General features: G+C 39.8%; 1 protein-coding gene and 2 long non-coding RNA genes across 3 annotated transcripts in view; all 3 read right to left on the bottom strand.

Annotated features, from left to right (window-relative positions):
• LOC107435906 (UDP-glycosyltransferase 91A1-like) overlaps positions 1 to 18,148 on the bottom strand; it is a 108,788-nt gene that overhangs the window by 74,377 nt on the left and 16,263 nt on the right. The window lies entirely within an intron of this gene.
• On the bottom strand, positions 4,104 to 5,913 carry LOC132804545 (uncharacterized). The gene is made up of 3 exons (XR_009639739.1): positions 5,846 to 5,913; positions 5,672 to 5,732; positions 4,104 to 4,466 (listed from the first exon to the last, which is right to left on the bottom strand). It is a non-coding gene; the product is annotated as an uncharacterized LOC132804545 (long non-coding RNA).
• Positions 10,610 to 12,428, bottom strand: LOC132804542 (uncharacterized). The gene is made up of 3 exons (XR_009639735.1): positions 12,361 to 12,428; positions 12,187 to 12,247; positions 10,610 to 10,981 (listed from the first exon to the last, which is right to left on the bottom strand). It is a non-coding gene; the product is annotated as an uncharacterized LOC132804542 (long non-coding RNA).

Genomic DNA, 18,148 nt, shown 5'->3' with positions numbered 1-18,148 from the left:
GGCCAATTTGCAATGTTCCACGCATCCAAGGTTCCTTCTTGAACCAAATCTTGCCCTCCGGCAATATACCACACTTAACTTTGACCCTCTTGGTCATATAAAGACATTTTGTTGGTCTCTGCTGAGGTTTTCCTTCATAGTCCTTTCACTTTCCATGCTTACATACGTCTTTTGACACTTCACTTTTGTGAGGTTCTGGGTTTCCCTAGACTCATCGTTGTCTGGCCCTTATCCCTCCACAAATGGCTTTCAAACTTCACAAGACTACTTGATCATGGGCCTACTTTGGCTCCATCCAACTCTAGCCAAAAAATTTAAGGAGAAGGTATTGTCCCTCATGAACTTCTTTAACCAGACTTCTGCTTCAATGCATGCTGCCTAACTCTGCTTTAAGCTTCCAAAACCGCCACTTCTTTATGCCCAAGGTGTAGGGTGTCAACGCAATGAACACTCCCCCACTTATGCCTTCGATGCCTAACTCCAGTGCTCGTCCAAATTCCACCCAAGCAAATGTTTACTCTCTCACCGAACCGGCTCACTTGTGGTTTCTTTATGGACTCGCACTAGAGTCTCATGCCTTCATGGCACTGATCACCATGCCCTCAAGGCTGTTGCTTCTATTGAAGTCCTTTGCCTCTACACCGACATTTTGTGCCCATGTGCACCAATACTTCTGAGGCTACCCAAGCTCTGTGGTCTAGTTGTGCTTCTTTTGAAGCTTGTGCCTCCACGGCATTTGAACATTCGGCCTTCATGCCTTGTTGTCATTGTCACTTGCTCTCTGCCTTTTCTTTGGCAGTCCCTTGGTCCTCTTGGCCTTATCTCCTATGTTGCTCGCATTGGTGCCTCTATGGCAACCATAACGTTGGCCTCGCCGGCCTAATCTTTTGAGTTCTCGCCCACCATCATGCCTTCATAGCATGCACAATTCTTGGCCCTATTGGCCTAATCTCCAATTCTCGCCTGCACTTGTGCCTTAATGGCATCTACATTTTGGCCCTGATGGCCCCATTATTTAATGATGCACAATGGGAGTTTCACGTAGAACACACACCCCCGCACCCACTCATCTTGACTTCTCATTCGCTTCAACAAGGTTGTCTTTCCTCTTGGACAAACGTGGCCTCTGCCACCCAGCTGCACTGGCTTGTTCTTTCTTCCCCACTCTTTGTGGCCGTTAAGACTCCTAATCAAAATGGATCTATTTTTGGTATTTTCTGTATATTCTTGAGACCAATACCCCAAAAGAAACACATGGCTAACAAGCCCTCGACTACCCAAGAGAACTGCACTACCTCCTAAAAGAGGTGTATTAACTGACCATGGCCTTTAAGAAGAAATGCGCCTCTTGCGACTTATACTCCTTCAATGAAGCACTACACTACCCATGGCTTGTACTCCTATAACAGCATTGTGGCTGGAACTCTCTTGTGGCTCCTCATTTAACAATGTATGAATTCATTTCTGAGCACCAATCATTTATTCGAAACGCTTGTCCCATTCAAGAACTTCGCATTTGCCTCGCTGCTCGAGAATCCCAGTTAAAGTGTATCTGTATCACACACTGGCACTCGTTTGGTGAACATCCCCACGTCATATTCAAGTTGGGCATTCCGCCACAACTACCCACGCACCATGCAAAAATGTCCCCTTCATAGTAGCATTGGGGTTCTACGGATCCAAGCATCACCAACCAATACCATCCATTCCTCGGTTTGCCTATTGCAGGACAAACTAAGCTCTGATACCAATTGTCATGGTCCTACATTTTATGTAGCGGAAATAGACCGTGCGGCGCCAAGACTCTCTAGTCAAGGCCAGCCTTTTCCCTATCTGAGTTCATATGTCGACCCATCTAATACCAATTGTATGCCCCTGAAGTTCACCGATGAGAACTACTCTCGCGAGTCTCGCGCCTAGGCGACTATGATTGCTTCCCGACATCACGGCTAATAGCCTAGACGCTCACCCCATCTATTGGTTCTCATAGTCATCAAGGCTTATGCCACCCAACATGCTAGCCCGATGGCCTCAAGCCCACTTGGTAGCTTGTCGCTCAACCTTGTGCCAAGATTTAGCCAGTAACCCAACTCTCCATTCGGGCCTTGGTCCATGCGCATCTCGAATAACATACGACCCTAGAGCATGCACACCAGCATCGTGCCAACATGCCACCTAAGGTCGCAACATAAGATCGAAAACCCACATACGAATGCCACCCAATGGCAGGTTGTCGCCTCATCCGTGCCGATTTAGCTTCCGACCCTCTTGAGCGAGGCAGAACCCGAACCCCCGCTCTCTGGCACATTTGCCACAGCCTTGTAACAAAGGCCTACGTGTATTCTTGGCATAGCCAATAGAAAACGGCATAGCGAATGTTACACTCAGTTTCTGGCACAGGAGTGACGCGTAATACCAGTTTGCAGTGCCTACTGGTACTGTCCTTGGGACTCTCTGTCCCTCGGAGACATAAGCCCACCTCCGTGGCACTTTATGTCTGCCCCATGGCTTGCCGTCGCCCATGGGAGGCTCGCTTAGCCCAAGCTCGAAGCCGAGCTGGGGGTTGTGAAGAGCCAGACACGGACCACCCTCCTAAAAAGCTTATTTAGTTATTTCCTTTCTGGCAACAACAAATATCATTTTGTGCGATGAATCATAATGGGGTTTTCTCTAGCAAACCTTCATACCTTGGCCTGCCATTCGACATGCACCATCCTAGTAACATTCTTAAGAGATTCCCACGGCCCGAAATCGAAGATTATGACCTTTAAATATTTACAAAAATACCACTAGACCATTCCAAAGGTGCGGACCGTCACACATTGCATGTGGCCAATGTAATGTTCCTTTCTATTATTGGAAAAGCTTAAAAAAAAAAAGAAGTCAATCAACTTTTATGCCAACTAGACCATAAACGATACTTTAAAATTTGCCAATAATCTCAGATGGACAAAAAAATGAAATTGAAGCACATGGATTATTTGGATATTATTTTTCCTTTTAGGAAACCAAGATTCATAAAATAACGCCGTATCCAAGATAGTATGGTCCTTAAAATGACAAGCAAGAAAAATTGGTAAGCAAGACAGCATGGCCCTTCAAAATTTGTTGGATGACATTTGGATTTCACGGTAATAGAGAATGGTCAATTCACAAATAAATATTGCATATCTTAATGGTGTAGTCAATATGGAAAGTAATGAGATAGAAAGGAAGATTATTATGGAAAGTTTTGAAACATGCATATTAATATGGTTTAGCCAACGGGGAATTTGGAATTTAGTCCATTGCCCTTGTTAAAAAGGCCTTGTGAATATATACCCACTGATTCTTTAATTTTTTTTATTTTGCCTTCTCATTTTTAAATATACCGAAAATACCCTTACATCAAAAACAAGGGTTTACTTCTTCTTCTCTTATTTTTTGTTTTTTTCTTTTTTTCACTTCCCTTGGAAGTCCAAAATGGTCGAAGTCCACCAGCACCCCCTGCACCACCAATTCCTCCTCCTATTCCCTTTCTAACAGCTCCACCGCCACCGCCACCACCACCTACTCCTCCTCCACTGACAACTCCTTTCCCAATGCCTCCTCCAATTCCCCCACCTTCATGATGACCTTTATCTTTCTTCTTGTGTTTTTGACCACCATCACCACCACTTCCTCCTCCAATTCCTCCCCCAACACCTATTCCTCCACCCCCACCAGCACCACCAAACCCACCACCGACAATTTCAACGAGAACATTTACTCAATTTCAACGAGAAGAATCTAATGGGATTTACTCAATTTGGGAAATTATTTAGAGGAAAGATTAAACCAGGTATTACTCAATTTGATTGTTTAGAAAGAATATTGGAAATTTCGGATCATTTTGCAAACTTAGCTGAAAAAAATGGTAAATTGCATATAATGTATCTTTTTTTTTTCCCCAACCAAAAAAAAAAAAAAGAAAAAAAGAAAAAAAAAGAAAAAAAGAAGAAGAAAGAGACTCTGAAAATTTAGCAAAATGATTTGTCATAATCACAGCCTTTGAGATGGGAGAGACTCTTCTTTACTTTCTTTCCACATCCATATGAATAGAGGGGAACCATCATTTCCACATGCTGTGTGTCAGGACCCGTCCAGAATTCCTCCTCCGGAACCCTAGACAGCCCTGATCCCAGGAAAATACCACCGAACCTTCCAACGGAAAATCCGGCAGCACCTCCCCTAAGGGATTTACTTACCACAAATTTACCTGCACTGAAAACACACTTCAAAAATATCCCCTTATTCCTCCCACAAACTACAAATTGGTTCCACAAATTCCAGCACTTCAAAACAAAAATACAGTAATCCAGTGCAAAATAAATACAACAAGAATGAAAGAAATAGTACAACCGCAATAAAGAAGAACAGGGTACTTCACGAAGTAAAACAGCGAGGAAGATCAAGTCCGATCCGAATGAACACCGACAACCTGGAACCTAGAGGAACGGAATTTAAGAGTGTGAGATGCTAATCATCTCAGTGAGCGACCCTACTACTATACCATATAATATCACAGTAATAAGTATAAATAATAATTATTTGGAAATAATAATTTCTCTCAAAACCCTTACAATTCTCTCAGTTGGAAAGGTTCCCCTTTTAAAACATTTTCACAAAACCCTTTATTCATATTCCCCGAAAACCAAGACATCAAATAATTAAATATCGGAAGCAGTAATAATTAATTTTATTTTTCCAATACAGTTTCCAAACATTTTATTTTTAAAACACAGTTCTGAAAATCATTTGATGCACCCACTATATACCAGTGGCGCCAGAGTACCCAGCGTCCCGAGGTACTGCCAGACAGGAGGTTATAGAGAGAAACCGGCATACGGTCGCGTGGCGTCCCACTGCGCCGTTGCTAACCTGGTGTCCCGGCCAAAGGAGGGTGGCCGCCCTCTCCGATGGCATCCACAGGACACCCTCATAATATCAACCGCGCGCTACTCACACCCACCTGCGCGCTAATCACATCACCTGCGCGCTAATCACACCCACCTGCGCGCTAATCACAACCGTGTGCACACTAACCATATCACATATACCATATCACATAATCAGAACACCAGTACGTGCACGGTGCATCTAAAAATCATAAAATCCATAAATTTAAATCATAAAACAAATTTCACATTTTTCATAAGCATAGCGGGCATAATCCATCCGCTTGAACCGGGAAATTCTCCACAATTTCCTTATAATCCATACCATAAATTCCATGATTTTCAAATCCACCAACTTCCAAATCCATCAATTCAAATATCCACATTTTCCCAATAGCATAAATAATTTCTCGAAATATCATAATCAAATCTCATAATATTCCATGGGTATATTTTATAAAAATTGAAATCACCAATATAACCAAATATTTTCTTTGAAATATTTGAAAATCAAATCATGCCCAATTTACCATTAAAACCACACCAATTTCAAAATCCTCAAAACCATAAAATAATTCCACACGGCATAATTTTGTAGAATTCGCATTTTCTTAAATCCAATAAATTCATAAATAATTCTACAATAAATCCAATAAATATTTGGCACATAGAAATTAAATTCCAAATATTTAATTCACACATAATATATTCATCAATTAAATTCCCCAAAATTAATTTGAAGGTGGGTCACTCACCTGGAGCACGCAATTAACCCATGATCCACTACGGGATCAATTCTACGACTCACCAGTGCTCCTAGAACAAAATTCACAGACAGTCAAATAAATTAATATTTTAATCGGGTAAATAATACCCGGTACCCGGGGGGTCAAAACACAAACTTTAACCAAAATGGTCGAATGATATACCGAATCGAAGCTCGTGGAACGAGGATCACCAATCCGGTCTCCGTCGACCCCAATTCCGCCGGGGGTGGCTGGAATTTGGCCGGAAAGGTTCGGCCGGTGTTCACTTCTCCATATCTCGCAAACCGCTTCGAATTTTTGAGATTGGAGGCCATTTTTGGATTCAGAGGACCCAAAATAGGGGGATAGGAGGCTCAATTGGGAGTGGGCTGGCCGGAAAACACAAGAAAAGAGGAGAGAGAAACTTGGCCGGCCGGCGGCTTCTCCGGCCCGATCGGCGCGCGTCCGGCGGCGGCTGGCCGTGAAACTTGGCGGCCAAGCTCGCGAGGTGGCGGGCTTCCTTGGTGGCTGGCGCGTGAGGGCTATGGGTGGCCGGAATTCAAAAACACGGGAGAGAGAGGGACGGTCGGGAGAGAAGAAAGAAAAGCTGCGTGTGTGTGTGTATTTCGGGGAAGAAGAAGGAAAAAAGAAAAAAAAAGAAAAAGAAAAAGAAAAAGAAAGGATTGGTGTTTTCCCACGTGGGGAAAAGAAAAGAAAAAGAAAAAGAAAAAGAAAAGAAAAAGGAAAAGAAAAAGAAAAAGGAAAAAGGAAAAATAATAATAATTAAATAAAAAAAAATATTATTATTTAAAATAATAATAAAAATAATTTGATTTTTAAACATGGTTGACATGTGGCTTTTCATCATGGTGACACATGGCCACCTTCATTGAGTCACACGTGCCACATCGTTATGTGTGTAAAAATAATATTAAAATAATACGGTATTTGAAAAACTTTACAGATCCATAACTTTCAAACCACATGTCCAAATCGGACGTACCGCTAGTCTACAGACTCGTATCGATGAGCACTTCACAACCATGCATGAGTCAACGCTCAACCTTGCATGAATAAAAAGTCAACTCCGGCACCCCTTGGACAATTTGGACCGCAACTTGTTTCGTCCATAACTTTCAAACCGTAGCTCCGTTTTCGACGTGCTACCAGTCTACGAACTCATGGCATCGTGCACTTCGCCACGGTACCTTAGTCAACTCAAAATTCTCACCGAGTCAAAAAGTCAACTTTTGACCCCTTCGGTCAACGGTCAACCTCGGTCAACGTGCACGGAATCCGGTGCGATTTGGGACGGGGTGTTACAGCCTTCCCCCCTTACAAAAATTTCGTCCTCGAAATTTCCGCGCGTCACTGGAACAAACAAGGGTTCTGATCACACACCTGCACTTCGGGATCCCATGTCGCTTCCTCGACTAAGTAGTTCCTTGCCAACCAATCCATGCCCAACACTACTTCAAGTCCGGATAGATCCAACAGGATCAGGTCTGCTTCCATCACTTGATCTGTGAAATCGTCGGGCGTAGTCCTGGCTCCCTGCTGCGTCATAGCAAACACCCGGCCTTGACTTGTCTGCTGGGGTCTCCTTCCTCTACCTCGACTCGATCCTGCAGACGGCTGGACTGATCCCGAAGAAACTCCTACTGGCTGACTCCCCTGGGAACTCTGTCCTGGAAATATCCCCGTATGCTGTGTCCGTCGACCTGCTTCTAGCACACTGCCGCTACCATAAGGGCAATCCCTCCTTATGTGACCTGGCTGCCCACACCGAAAGCATAAACCATCCATCTGACACTGCCCAGAATGATTCCCCCTACAAAGTGGACAAATCCGCGGAGAACCAATGCGTGACTGCTGATACGAGCTTGCATCCACACTGATCGAATGGCGAGCTGGCTGGGGCATGCGATAACTATCTCTCCTCTGGAATCTGCCTCGTGGGCTTAACCCATCACTGTCTGAGCCTGAGCTATGGCTCTTCTTAGCTGCCCCTTGTCGAGGTACTCCGCTATACGAACCTTCGAATGATCTGCGCCTCGAGGGTCTGTGTATCTTCTCCTGTCTCTCTAGCTCGAGCGCTGCATCCCTGGCGGACTGATAGGTGGGATGTACTGATCCAGAAAGGGTGTAGCCGATACTCTCTTTCAATCCGTCTATGAACCTCACCTTCTTTGTGTGATCGTCGGGAATTAGGTGCATGTAGAATTCTGATAGTTCTCGGAATCTCCTCTCGTACTCTGTCACCGTCATGTTCCCCTGTCGTAGTTCCTCGAACTCTCTCCTTCTTGCTTCACGGTAGGCAGGAGGACAAAACTCAGTAGAGAAGGCCATCTTGAACTGATCTCACGTATGCCTTGCACGAACAACTGGGCTAACTTCTCGGGTGAAAAATGTTCTCGTACCGGTAGGAAGTGTGCCGACTTGGTGAGACGATCAATGATTACCCAAATGCCGCGTACCTTCTAGGTGTGGAAGGAAGCTTGAATACGAAGTCCATGTTGAGTTCTTCCCACTTCCACACGGGAATCGGTAAAGATTGGAGTAGTCCCAAAGGCTTCTGTCTTTCTGCTTTCACTTGTTGACAAATCAAACACTTTGATACGAAGTCTGCCACTTCTCTCTTCATACCAATCCACCAATAATACTTAACAAGCGTCCGATACATCTTGGTACTCCCAGGATGCATCGCATACATCGAGCTGTGCGCCTCCTCTAAAATCTCCTTCTTGAGTCCTGGGGTATCCGAAACACAAAGTCGTCCTTTATACACGAGGGCTCCATCCCTCCTTATGGAAAATTCCGGATCAAGACCTTCTTGTACCTTGCCCTTAATTGTCCTCAACTTAGAATCTTCCATTTGGGTCTCTACTATACGATCCACCAACACCGGTCGTACCTGGAAGCTAGCCATGAGAACTCCTGAAGGATGCATATGCACTAACACCCCCATCTTCTTCAACTCCACCATGAGAGGTAGTTGGATGACTTGGATGTGAGCAAGGGATCCAGTAGCCTTCCTACTCAAAGCATCTGCCACTACATTCGCCTAATAGTGACTTTAACTTCCCTCTTGTGCAACTTTCCTTCTCATGCCCACTAATTAAGGATAGTCAAATTGGTCCACGAGAACACGATCTGCAAGTCTTGGTCATAGTCGAACGCTAACCATAAGGTGCTTCTAAAGCATGCATCCTTAAACCAACAACCAACTCTCGTGACTCGATCAGCACTTTAAAAGGTAAGATTAGAACTTAAGTCTAATTTCCTCAAATACTGGTATCACCAAGTTAAGGTTGAGATTAATTCACTTGTCTTCGATTACCCTCCTAGTACTTACAATTATAAAACCCTTGCTCCTCATTGATTAACCAATAATCTTAACCTCGACAAACATCAATCTTTCTTTTAACTAAATTCATCAAGGTCATGAATAAAATTCTCAACATCTAAATACCATTCTTGAAAACCCTAAGTTTTCCCCATTTCAAATAAATTCCATGAATCCACACCTCAAGCAATAAGAAATTTAAATCTTAATTCTAGCATCACCACCAATACTATGAACAAATCACTAGATCCTTAACCCAATAAAGTATTCCACACTTCTTAAATTCTAACTACGTCCCAAAAATCATACTCCTTATCATTGTAAATTATCACCAACAATATCAACCACCTTGAATCGATAAAGCACCACCAATACGAACCTTAAATCTCCAAGGAAATAAGATATCAAGATCTTAGCTTCTAGAATGAAAATAACCATGCTTAAACATCCAACCATGCCTAAGGAATCATCCTCATCTCATTAACCTCATCAACCACCAAGTAGAACTTTAGTCGCTATCCGGAGCTTGCTTGATTCTCTAAACGCTGTCGTACCTTCTCTTTGTGAACGATAGTTTAAGCACGAAATCCATATTTACATCTCCCTACTTTACTTGTCGGTGACTTAAGTACCTTTATTCGGATCTTGCAACTTCCTTTATCGTGCCAAACCACCATGTCATCCAGTGTGCATTCCATACGTCTTTATACCCTTGGGGGGTATCGCATACTTTGAATCGCGTACTTCCTTTAAGATCTCCTTTTTGAACTCAACGATACCCTTCTTTGGATTCTCGACTGGCAATACTTAACCCTTAAGTCGCTCTTGAAAAAACCATAACATAAAACAAATAATAAAATATATTTTTCAAATATACCTAACTTGCATAGGCAGTTGTTAAAACTCCACATTGAAAATCATATCTTAAAATCCATAGCATAAAATAAAATATGCACGCTTGTAATGGAGGTACGTACGACACCTTCTACATGTTACGTAATCCATGATTCCAACTGTCGCCGACACTCTGCTACCAATACAAACCAGGGTGGTTGCCTATATTGGCCGTCCAATTCCCTGGGCTCGTAGGCAACATGATCATGGGGCTAGCTCTACATGGACCACATTGGTTCGCCGCCTCCATATGGTGCAGTATAATATCAACAATATAACATACAGATACATGTACGAGCACAAACCAAAAATACTTGAATAAAACACCTTTAATTTCAAATACCACTTTGAAAAGCATTTAAATTTTGATAATCGATCGGGAAAATATTTTGACGCCTTGAAATCGATCGACACACATCCTTAGGCAATCATCCTTCTTCTCCATGAACGAAACGGATACCATTCACGATGATAAGCTTGACCTTCAAAAAGAAAAGGCATCCTCGACCATCGACTAGGCCATAGGAATTTCCCGTTAGGCTAGATGATCCTAATTGACACCCTCGAAGATTAGAGTTATTCAAACTCGGGCAACGAATTTACTTCGAGACAAACAGAAAGAACGCTTCCACGCGGGTAAAACGAGAGACTAGACATGGATGGGACACACAACAATGCACAGTCCCTTCGGAATACTAGAACCTAGAGCTCTGATACCAACTGTCAGGACCCGTCCAGAATTCCTCCTCCGGAACCCTAGACAGCCCTGATCCCAGGAAAATACCACCGAACCTTCCAACGGAAAATCCGGCAGCACCTCCCCTAAGGGATTTACTTACCACAAATTTACCTGCACTGAAAACACACTTCAAAAATATCCCCTTATTCCTCCCACAAACTACAAATTGGTTCCACAAATTCCAGCACTTCAAAACAAAAATACAGTAATCCAGTGCAAAATAAATACAACAAGAATGAAAGAAATAGTACAACCGCAATAAAGAAGAACAGGGTACTTCACGAAGTAAAACAGCGAGGAAGATCAAGTCCGATCCGAATGAACACCGACAACCTGGAACCTAGAGGAACGGAATTTAAGAGTGTGAGATGCTAATCATCTCAGTGAGCGACCCTACTACTATACCATATAATATCACAGTAATAAGTATAAATAATAATTATTTGGAAATAATAATTTCTCTCAAAACCCTTACAATTCTCTCAGTTGGAAAGGTTCCCCTTTTAAAACATTTTCACAAAACCCTTTATTCATATTCCCCGAAAACCAAGACATCAAATAATTAAATATCGGAAGCAGTAATAATTAATTTTATTTTTCCAATACAGTTTCCAAACATTTTATTTTTAAAACACAGTTCTGAAAATCATTTGATGCACCCACTATATACCAGTGGCGCCAGAGTACCCAGCGTCCCGAGGTACTGCCAGACAGGAGGTTATAGAGAGAAACCGGCATACGGTCGCGTGGCGTCCCACTGCGCCGTTGCTAACCTGGTGTCCCGGCCAAAGGAGGGTGGCCGCCCTCTCCGATGGCATCCACAGGACACCCTCATAATATCAACCGCGCGCTACTCACACCCACCTGCGCGCTAATCACATCACCTGCGCGCTAATCACACCCACCTGCGCGCTAATCACAACCGTGTGCACACTAACCATATCACATATACCATATCACATAATCAGAACACCAGTACGTGCACGGTGCATCTAAAAATCATAAAATCCATAAATTTAAATCATAAAACAAATTTCACATTTTTCATAAGCATAGCGGGCATAATCCATCCGCTTGAACCGGGAAATTCTCCACAATTTCCTTATAATCCATACCATAAATTCCATGATTTTCAAATCCACCAACTTCCAAATCCATCAATTCAAATATCCACATTTTCCCAATAGCATAAATAATTTCTCGAAATATCATAATCAAATCTCATAATATTCCATGGGTATATTTTATAAAAATTGAAATCACCAATATAACCAAATATTTTCTTTGAAATATTTGAAAATCAAATCATGCCCAATTTACCATTAAAACCACACCAATTTCAAAATCCTCAAAACCATAAAATAATTCCACACGGCATAATTTTGTAGAATTCGCATTTTCTTAAATCCAATAAATTCATAAATAATTCTACAATAAATCCAATAAATATTTGGCACATAGAAATTAAATTCCAAATATTTAATTCACACATAATATATTCATCAATTAAATTCCCCAAAATTAATTTGAAGGTGGGTCACTCACCTGGAGCACGCAATTAACCCATGATCCACTACGGGATCAATTCTACGACTCACCAGTGCTCCTAGAACAAAATTCACAGACAGTCAAATAAATTAATATTTTAATCGGGTAAATAATACCCGGTACCCGGGGGGTCAAAACACAAACTTTAACCAAAATGGTCGAATGATATACCGAATCGAAGCTCGTGGAACGAGGATCACCAATCCGGTCTCCGTCGACCCCAATTCCGCCGGGGGTGGCTGGAATTTGGCCGGAAAGGTTCGGCCGGTGTTCACTTCTCCATATCTCGCAAACCGCTTCGAATTTTTGAGATTGGAGGCCATTTTTGGATTCAGAGGACCCAAAATAGGGGGATAGGAGGCTCAATTGGGAGTGGGCTGGCCGGAAAACACAAGAAAAGAGGAGAGAGAAACTTGGCCGGCCGGCGGCTTCTCCGGCCCGATCGGCGCGCGTCCGGCGGCGGCTGGCCGTGAAACTTGGCGGCCAAGCTCGCGAGGTGGCGGGCTTCCTTGGTGGCTGGCGCGTGAGGGCTATGGGTGGCCGGAATTCAAAAACACGGGAGAGAGAGGGACGGTCGGGAGAGAAGAAAGAAAAGCTGCGTGTGTGTGTGTATTTCGGGGAAGAAGAAGGAAAAAAGAAAAAAAAAGAAAAAGAAAAAGAAAAAGAAAGGATTGGTGTTTTCCCACGTGGGGAAAAGAAAAGAAAAAGAAAAAGAAAAAGAAAAGAAAAAGGAAAAGAAAAAGAAAAAGGAAAAAGGAAAAATAATAATAATTAAATAAAAAAATATATTATTATTTAAAATAATAATAAAAATAATTTGATTTTTAAACATGGTTGACATGTGGCTTTTCATCATGGTGACACATGGCCACCTTCATTGAGTCACACGTGCCACATCGTTATGTGTGTAAAAATAATATTAAAATAATACGGTATTTGAAAAACTTTACAGATCCATAACTTTCAAACCACATGTCCAAATCGGACGTACCGCTAGTCTACAGACTCGTATCGATGAGCACTTCACAACCATGCATGAGTCAACGCTCAACCTTGCATGAATAAAAAGTCAACTCCGGCACCCCTTGGACAATTTGGACCGCAACTTGTTTCGTCCATAACTTTCAAACCGTAGCTCCGTTTTCGACGTGCTACCAGTCTACGAACTCATGGCATCGTGCACTTCGCCACGGTACCTTAGTCAACTCAAAATTCTCACCGAGTCAAAAAGTCAACTTTTGACCCCTTCGGTCAACGGTCAACCTCGGTCAACGTGCACGGAATCCGGTGCGATTTGGGACGGGGTGTTACACTGTGCCTCCACATTTTTCCAATTACCCGCTGGAACAATTTGCATATCCCCCATTACTAAATTCACTAAACTTATCCCCTCCCTTGATCTTCTTCCTCTTCTTGTTGACAGTCTTCAACTATATATATGTCTATTCTGATGAAGTTGGTTTTATTTGAATCGTCAATCTGTGTTTGGATTTGTTACTAAGGCTTTATATAATATATAGCATAAGAACAAGGCCTCTATGATCAGCTGCCATCTATTCCAAGATTCCCCACAAAAAAGAAGACCTTTTCTTTTCTTTCTCTTTTCAGTATTTTTGGTCAATGTCATTTATGCTATGGCTTTTTATTTGCTCTTCCATTTACGGCGGATTCAATTGAATTGATTAAATATGAGAGGATTAAGTTCCTAAAGAGATTGGCTTTTGATCAAGGAAACTATATTAATCTTGGTTCCATATATAAATTTGGAGGAATATGCATATGGGCTATGACTTGGTCGAGTGCATAGATGTGTCAGCAAAATGTGTATTGGATAATCAAAAGTTCATTGCATTCTCTCGTTTAGTAATTGGTTATGTAGTTTTAGAATTTGGCTCCCATGTGGGTTGTTTTCCTTATCAAAGAAGTTGGCTTCTTGAAACATTGGAACTTGGAAAAATCTGAATAATATTTAAAAATTTAAGTATCATTTGATGATATATTGATGTTTTGCTTTATCGTGTACGAAGTTTTATTAGTATTAATTAATTAATTACTATATATAAGTTGATGCAGTAGCACTCAAGGACTCATAGTTTTGCTCCTTCTCATTGGCCATACAACCATGCACATGCATGCATTCTTTTCCTTATTTCCACGAGACAATAATGCACCTTTATCTGTAAACATTATACATATTGCAGTATAAGAAATATAAAATGCTTATTTTATTTTATTTTTGGTGATTTTGCCAGCAAATAAAGGATAAAGCTATCTATTCTGCATAAACATATAGCCCTTTCTTCTTAAACTGTCATGTTCTCGAATTGCACGCAGAGTATTAACAGCAATGCATACGTAATTGGTTAATTTTCATCATGAACCAGCATACATTTAATTGAGGATTTGTTTCGTTTATTAAGGTTCTATATATAGAAAATCTTCCCAATTTTGGATATTAGATAAGCTCAAACCAATATAATATTACGTGAAACTAGATTCAAACTTCGAGTCTATCACCTCAAACAAAATTCAAGTCCTTTTTTCGGTTTTCCTCTCCCTTTTTCTTCGTCTTTACTTTGGAACTAGGCTACTAGTCAATAAAGGAGTCCATTACTTTACTTTCCTTTGAGAATGGTCAAGAAAGTTGTATGCGCGCTTTGTTTTTGGTTAAAAAAAGTTAGCGTACATAATCATATATATATATTTTTCCTAAAATCATTTTTCCCCCCTCCACAAATACTCTTTTTCTTATATTGTTTTGAAAGAAAGTACAGAAGACTCTCTCCCATCTCATAGGTCGCCTTTTGTTGTATGATTATAACAAAGTAGAGTTAGCTAACATGAATTGACTATTCTTTCGTCCAGAGCAGATTTCATCTACGCCATTCTTTTGTTTTGTTCTTTTTTTCTCAATTTTCTTAAGTATATTTTCCCTCAATCTAGATATTATTTGCTGCAAAGTTATATTGGGATGCCTTTAAGTGACAGCAGAATCGATTATGATGTGTCTGCCTTTTTATTTTGGGATGACAAAGACAGATGCTGCTGTACAAACCCTATCCGACATAAATCCTGACATTGTGGAATTATGATTGGAATAGTCATTTAATCTTGGTGCAAATACACATTATGAAAGTAGTTGTATCGAATTGTAATAATTCAAAATGAAAAGCTTTAGACTTGGTAATTACTGATGGTATCCATCGATAATACCAATAGTCTATTGATAATCAAGTAAATTAGGGTGTTTTTTTTTTTTTTTGAATTTTGAATTTTTTGCACACTTTTTATGTTATCTAATCCAAATCATGCTATTAATCAATAAGTAAAGTAGTATTAAGCATGTTCTTTGTATTGAAGTTTACTGATTTGAACTGAAATATTTTGAGAATTGGCAATTACCAATGGATCATCGGTGTTGCATTGCGCATGTTCTTTGTCCAAATACATGTTATCGAAATTCTATTTTTGAAATGTATTTGTATTCGATTTGAAATATTTGACAAGGCTTACCAACGGATCCTATCAGTAATACCAATAGTCAATCGGTAATCAAGTAAATTAGGTTTTTTTTCATTTTTTTATATACTTTTTGTGTTATCTAATCTTATAAATGCTTTTAATCATTAAATAAAGTTTTATTGAGCATGTTATTCATCCAAATACACATTATCAAGGTATTTGTATCGAAATGTGGTGAATTGAACTCAAAATTTTGAGAATTTGCAATTACCAATGGACCATCAGTGTTACCAATGGTATCCACGGTAAATTTTACAGCAATTGCACTTTACATTATATAAAATTACCATGATTTTCATTGATAATGCCGATGGCCCATCGATAATTATGTTGGTTTGTAATTTTTTCATTTTTTCCAAGACGCTTTTTGTGTATTTTTTTCTTCACCACCATTCTAATAATGAAACAAAGTTGAATTGACTTTGTTCTTGATGGAAAACACTTTATGGAAGTTATTGGATTGTATTGTAGTGATTTGTAATGAAAATAGGAAAATTTGAAATTACCAATGGATTCCATCGGTAAATTTTCCATCAACTACACTTTCAATCATTTTGAATTACCGATGGCGTTCATTGGTAATATTAATGGTCCATTGATTATTTTCATTTGTCCTACTTTTTCATCAGTAAATTTTCCATAAACTACAATTTCAATCACTTGCTGGAAAAATTACAAATGGTTTTCATCGGTAATTATTTATGGGACATCGATAATTGATATTTGTCCAATTTTTTCAAAGAAAATCACCACAATTCAATCTGACAAATTCGATAATGTGTGTTTCCACTGAGAACATGCTAAACATAACTTTATTAATGATCCTGAACAAAAGAATCTACAAAAGATTTGGAAAAAGTGAGAAAATTTTAAACAAAGTTGTTTATCGATGGCCTATCGGTAATTACTGATGAAAACCATTTGTAATCCAATGTAAGTTTCCATATACTTGCTGGAAAAATTACCAACAGTTTTCATCGGTAATTACCGGTGGGCTGTTGGTAATTTATATTTGTCCAGTTTTTTCAAAGCAAATCCCACAATTCAATCGAACAACTTCAGTAATGTGTGTTTCCACCAAGAACATGTGAAATCTAACTTTATTAATGATTCTCAACAAAAGAATCCATAGAATGCTTGGAAAAAGTGTAAAAATTACAAAAAAAATTTATTATTGACAGTTTGCATCGGTAATTATCGATGGTCCATCGGTAATTTATGTTTATCCAATTTTTCAAAGTAAATCAACACAATTTAGTCCGACATCTTAGGTAATGTGTGTTTCCACCAATACCATACTAAATATAACTTTATTAATAATCCTTAACAAAAATAAATCCACAAAATGTTGGAAAAAGTATGAAAATTACAAAAAAGTGATTACCGATGGCCCATCAGTAATTACCGATGAAAATCATTGGTAATTTTTTCAATAAGCCTATATAATTACTGAAAAAATTACCGACGGTTTCATCGATAATTAACGATGGTCCGTTGGCAATTTACATTTGTCCAATTTTTTAAAGCAAATCAACACAATTCAATCCGACAACTTAGATAATATGTGTTTCCACTAAGAGTATAATAACTTTGCTAATTATCCTGAACAAAGGAATCCACAGAATGTTTGGAAAAAGTGTGAAAATTACAAAAAAAAAAAAAAATTGATTACCGACAGCCCATCGGTAATTACCGATGAAAACCATCAGTAATTTTTTCAGTAAGCACATGTAGTTGCTGGAAAAATTACCGATAGTTTCATTGGTAATTATTGATGGTCCATCGGTAATTTACATTTGTCCTATTTTTTAAATCAAATTAACATAATTCAATCCTACAACTTAGATAATATGTGTTTCTACTAAGAACATACTAAATATAACTTTATTAACTATCCTGAACAAAGGAATCCACAGAATGTTTGGAAAAGGTGCGAAAATTATAAATAAATAAAAAGGGATTATCGATGACCCATCGGTAATTACCGATGAAAACTGTTGGTAGTTTTTTTAGCAGGCCCATGTAGTTGCTAGTAAAGACCAACAATACCATCGCTCTTCAATGTCTTCCTGTAAACATCGACCAAACCATTGAATTGTCTTTCTCCTCCTTTATTTGCAGCCTTAGCATCATTTGCCAAATGGGTACGAGTACAGTCCAATGAATAGACAAAGAGAAGGGAAGAAGCACCAGCAACACCTCCTGATGCCAAGTTACCAGCAAACCATTTCTAATAATTATCCTTGACTGTGGGAAGAAGGAAGAAAGGGGCAGGAATTTGGGATTGTGGTAGGGATTTGGGTTTGTGGGTGGACTTCACGAATGTGTTAAAAAAAAAATAAAAAAAAACTCAAGTCATTTTTAATTTTTATTAAGGATAAAATAGATATAAGAGGGTAGATAAAAAAATTTTGAAAAGGAGAGGGTATATTTTACT

The sequence above is a fragment of the Ziziphus jujuba genome, chromosome 7, assembly GCF_031755915.1.
Source record: "Ziziphus jujuba cultivar Dongzao chromosome 7, ASM3175591v1".
In the NCBI taxonomy this organism is placed as follows: Eukaryota; Viridiplantae; Streptophyta; class Magnoliopsida; order Rosales; family Rhamnaceae; genus Ziziphus; species Ziziphus jujuba.
Note: the sequence above shows the minus strand (reverse complement) of the source record. Positions and strands in the feature narration are given on the sequence as shown.